Here is a 6,107-nt window from a genome sequence, read left to right on the forward strand (position 1 = left end):
TCAGAGCGGATTAGGCGCTACGCAAAACCCTTTAATCTGGGCTAAAGGCCATTTTAACATTGCGCAGTATTTGGCTGAATTAGATCACCGCTTATATATTTTCCTATCCATTTTCCAATTATATGGGTCGGAGCCGGGCGAAAGGTCAGTACAAATGTTGACGTGACGCCACATTAGGACTAATTTATTGAGATCCTAAGTATGATAAAATATCAGGGTGGCTTCTAAATATGTCTTGATATATTATGTTAGAAGGAAGACGGTAAGTATTGTTACAAAGTAACATCTTATGAAGCTCCTATATTCCATAACTATAAGTAATTGATTTTGCTTACAATTAGGGATTGCAAACCGGATTGTTTTTCAATCCGGCCGGATCCGGTTAGGTATAAGGATATTAAAATTAAGGATATATAAAGTTTTTTACGTTATATGAGAAGCAAAGGGTATTTTTGCAAATGTATTCATAAAACACCAATTTAAAGTTAATAAGAAATAACTTATTAACAATAAAATAAAACTAAGTATTAAAAAGTGTCACCATGTCAATCTCAATTTAAAAATATAACTTGAAATCTAAGTCATTTATTAATTTCTGCTCACATTTACAATAAAACTATAAATTTGATTAGATTCCAAAGCCTGTTAATGGGATAACTATGGGATGGGAATTGGAGAACTCCTTGAAAGGACAAGTTTTCGTAACTGTTCTTTGGTGGAAATATTTGTAACGCTGACATCCATTCTAATAAAGCAAAATTATATGAAATGCGCTCCAATATTATCTTGCTTTCACAAATAAGTAAATAATTGACGAATAAATATATGGGGACAATCTTATACAGATCGACCTACTCGTAGCTCCAAACCAAGCAAAGCTTGTACTATAGGTACTAGCTAGCTAGGAGTACTACTAGGCGACGATATATATACGTATAGTATATTGATAGATACATGCTTATATAATTAGAAAACACCCACGACTCAGGAACAAAAACAAATATCTGTGTTCATCACACAAATAAATGACCTTACCGGAAATCAAACCCAGGACCATCGGCTTCATAGACAGTGTCACTGAATGGTCACTAGTCACTACACTACCCACTAGGCCAGACCGGTCGCTACAAATGCCTTCCATAACATCAACATCTTTAATTTTTACTTCTAAGTATATAAGTAATTGTCGTATCGTGCCGATTTGTGCCAACAACATGGAAAAAGAGGAAATCCTCTTCTGTTCTCGATCATCGTCATATTAAATAATAAATATCTTCTCATTTTATTAAATTTTGACTTTTTCATTCGTTCTTTATTCTGTTTAACTTCTTTCTTCCATCCGTCGCCTTTATCTCACCTAAAACGCACAGTCGGTGCTGTGTGCGGTCTTTTTTTCTATTTTCCCGGATCCGGTCCGGATCCGGTGATTTTAACTGGATCCGGTAGTTCCTAAAAAGTGCCGGATCCGGCCGGATTACCGGATCCGCCGGACCGGATTGCAATCCCTACTTACAATAGAGTGTTTTAATCACATTAGTACCTATAGTGAACAATATAGTAGGTGCAATAAAAAATTACCTTTGCCTACGTAAATACGTACTCATACATATGTTTTTTTAGGGTTCCGTACACAAAGGGTAAAACGGGACCCTATTACTAAGACTTCGCTGTCCGTCCGTCCGTCCGTCCGTCTGTCTGTCACCAGGCTGTATCTCACGAACCGTGATAGCTAGACAGTTGAAATATTCACAGATGATGTATTTCTGTTGCCGCTATAACAACAAATACTAAAAACAGAATAAAATAAAGATTTAAATGGGGCTCCCATACAACAAACATGATTTTTGACCAAAGTTAAGCAACGTCGGGAGTGGTCAGTACTTGGATGGGTGACCGTTTTTTTTTTTGCTTTTTTTTTTTGGTACGGTATGGTACGGAACCCTTCGTGCGCGAGTCCGACTCGCACTTGCCCGGTTTTTTCTTACGAAGTGATTGATTGTCTGTAGAATCTCTTACCAATTACCGGTTACTAAAAATCGGCGCATATTAACTACTATCTCGATTGAAACGGGATTATGGTTTAGAATACGACTATCCTAACACAGTTACTATTGAAGTGTGTTGAGAAGTACGTAGGTAGGATACAAGTACCTAACGATTCCTGTTGTGATACGTTTCCATGTAGGTATGACGAAGATAATGATGATGGTGATGATATTTGTTCGCTGGTGGCAAGCTTTAGCCGGCTACATCCCACATCAGTATATGCTTGGGGTGTTGTAAAATTGGGGTGCTGCCTCTTCTTCATCTGGGTTCTTGGTTGCTTCTAATTAAGATTCAACCAAAGGGATTCAACCAATTGTCGGTTGTCAATAAGGCGCTATTTCCATATAGCTTCAATTTGAAATCAACCTTATCGACAACCGACAATCACTTAAGACCAACGTCACTTATGACTTATGGTCAGCAGCCGTTCGGCGCACCCTTAATATTTGAAGGTTTAATATTTGAAAGTGACTTCACATGTTGGTTTTAGCTCCGAACATGCGTCAAAAATAAGCGGGATACCGTTTACGGGAAAGAATCGAAATAAAAATAATTCTATCCATGTTAGTTCATTGCTTCTTAAATTAGCAACACTCGTATTTCGTAGACATCGCCATCCTCCATCCATCGCCAAAACCATCACCATCCTGGACCCATTTTTATGATGGCTAATTGTAGCACATATTAATAATAGCACAAAGTACGTACAGAATCCCACTCGTTCGCTGCGGCATCGGTTCAATTCAACCCCAGGCAAAGTATGCTTAATTGCGATGTTAACTAATTGTCGTAGCGTGTTAATGACTGCTCGGAGCATTCATGAGCCTAGAGGGCCCGAACAACCGATTAATAAATAAATATTATTGGACTATGATATTTTATATGTAGATGTGTTATACACGTTCCAAAATTGAAGCACTCACCTCGTGTCATGTGTACGAGTTTGTCTCAGTCTGCCTGACGCAAGCGCGAACGTGTACACCGGTTAATACTTTTCCACAAATAACGTGTATTAAGCAACAAAATGCCGACCTGCGTTATGTTGAAATACTCAAATTATCCGCGGAAGCGCAAAAAAATTGACGGCGTCACATATCATTGGTAAGTAAAAGCTGAAATAACCCGTTTTTCTTCGGTTTAATCTTGAATTAAATAAACCCAGCCGCCATTTTCGCCGGCTGACAGAACGAGATAAGTTTATGTTCTCATCAGCGAGAATGACAAGGACGCACCAACTGCGTACATAGATTATCATAGCAGACGCGTCATGGTAAGTTGCATTCATTGTTTGGTGCTTGTCGTACAAATAAAAGAAATATACTTAAATTTCAACTTTAATATTGAAGTTTTTTACTTGAATGCATTTTTTCTTGTATTTAAGTACAACAATTGGCAAATTAAAGATTATTATTGGCCATATTATTGTCCGGGTCGCGTCAATTAAGTAAATAGTTATATTGCTGTTTATACAAAGATTACTACAAAATTAGTATTTATTGTCAGGCATTTCATTTTCTCACACAGTAACAATTATTAATAACATAAAATTGTTAGTAAAATAAAGGATTTTGTTGTTATTGAGTTTGCTTTTTGTCAAAATGTTTCAATAGTATAAGAAAAATGATGAATAAAGAGTATAATATAATATGTATCTTTTATTTACATAATTAAATATGAAAACTTTTTACTTCGGTAGCGAGTACATTACTACATAAAACTTCATTAAAATGATTTGCACCTTCTGTCAAACATCTTAGTCTTTGATATTTTTTTTTCTTAATAAGTTTTACGCTTCGCGCCATATTCACTGTTTGCCGTCGTGTTATGGTGGTATCACTGATTTACCAAATTCACGCGCAAGTGACAAACACTAGCCGTCTCTTTTTTACTTAGGTATTCTTTTAATTGTGCCGTCTCTTTTACGCATTTGCGTATGAAGTTGTAAACAAATTGTAACGAATGCTGCCGTGACGTTGGCAGCATTGGTTGGCATCATTTTTTTCGCTTGATATGTTAGTGTATGGCTTATCTACATATAAAATATCATAGTTATTGGACAATTTTACACACATCGACATAGTCCAACAGTAAGCTCAATAACGCTTGTGTTGTGGGTTAGGTGATGGTACATATATACATATAACATACATAGAAAACATCCATAACTCAGCAAAACATATTTGTGATAAACCCACTAATAAAAAAATGTCATTAGCCGGGAACTATTTACCTGCTTCGTAAGCAGGGTCACTACCGATTTGGCTAGGAGACCGTTTTGATATACCACTGGTTTCAGGATAACACGTAAAGCCCAGCTTGGCCGGGTCTGCGTGCAAGTCATTCACAGTCAGTCACAGTCAAAAAACATAATTTCCGTACTATTCGTATGTTGTGTTGTCACAGTGAGAATCGCTAGGGACTTCATACTATTGTCACTGTGACACTGTAGGGCAGGCCGAGGTGAATTGTGACAGAGGAGAGTTGTGACATCGTCGATTTTTTGGAATCTATTAACAAGAAACTATAGGTCGCAACAGTGTGCGTTTGTTAGCTCGTAACTTGAACTAACAAACGCGCGGTATTGCGACGATATCACAACTCTCCTCTGTCACAACTCACCTCGGTCTCCCCTACAAAATGGTACTAAAATTAAATTCCATGACCGTACCGAGTATCAGTATCCGAGACCAAAATTAATTATCCTACGGATCGATACGACCTACCGCCAAGTAGAAATAGGTAGGTATGGAAAGTATCAACAAAGCCACAGCGTGGGTCGGCGGCAAATATTATCTCTCAATATTTGGTGGGTACACTACAATATTGCCGCTGAAGTAATAATAAAACGTATATTTTCTCGTATCCTCTAGGTACCTACTTAATATCTCGTAGGATGGTTATGAAATCGGGTAGCGTTTTCCATGGTATTAATTATGTTAAGCGTTGCTCTATTGTATTATAATAAAATAGACTTGTTGTGCTACTGGATATACAAAACATAATCTTACATAATATCGTATAGGTTCCAAATTTTATATTAAAGGAAAAAAAAAATTGGAATATCGCTCGCAGAAGTATCTGCTTGTTAAAAAATTGATCGTATAGGTTTATTGTATTCATATTCGTATTCATATATTTATTGCGATCATGTTCATTACAGAGGATGGTATAAAACATTATGAGAAGTAGTTACATGAGACCCCGTTAGGGCATTGCAATAGTCTTAATACTACTTAATGGTAACTATTTGCAAATTATACATTATTTATTAAACCTAAGAATTGCAAAACAAATTATGATAATAAACAAAATCTTAATTAAATATCATTCATATTGCATTACTACTTGAGAAATACCTCTTTAACAATCTCTCTTAAAATTACACACATCGACAAATTTCATGAAATTCGAGGGACGGATTAAAGACCTCGCGAACCTCAGTAAAAGGGCCATCGTATATTATATACTCGGTGGCATCTGAAGAGTGCAAACCTCAATCTCTAGAATAATATTTAAATTAAATCTAGTAACTGTATTGCTATACGATTAATAAATAACCAGACTCTTACTCGTAAAGTACAATACTTAAGTTATCAATAAGTCATCATCATCATCATCTCAGCCTATATACGTCCCACTGCTGGGCACAGGCCTCCTCTCGAGCGCGAGAGGGCTTGGGCTATAGTCCCCACGCTAGCCCAATGCGGATTGGGGACTTCACATACACCTTTGAATTTCTTCGCAGATGTATGCAGGTTTCCTCACGATGTTTTCCTTCACCGAAAAGCGACTGGTAAATATCAAATGATATTTCGTACATAAGTTCCGAAAAACTCATTGGTACGAGCCGGGGTTTGAACCCGCGACCTCCGGATTGCAAGTCGCACGCTCTTACCGCTAGGCCACCAGCGCTTTTTATCAATAAGTAATATCTTGTTACCCTGTTTTTTTAACAAAGAAATTTAAAGGTGAATTGTGAAGTTCCCAAAGTCTTTTGCGATTTGTTGTGTCTTGTGAGTCCCAGCAATATTAGCTGTTTATTAAATGACTTATTGCTAGCT

The sequence above is a fragment of the Cydia fagiglandana genome, chromosome 1, assembly GCF_963556715.1.
Source record: "Cydia fagiglandana chromosome 1, ilCydFagi1.1, whole genome shotgun sequence".
In the NCBI taxonomy this organism is placed as follows: Eukaryota; Metazoa; Arthropoda; class Insecta; order Lepidoptera; family Tortricidae; genus Cydia; species Cydia fagiglandana.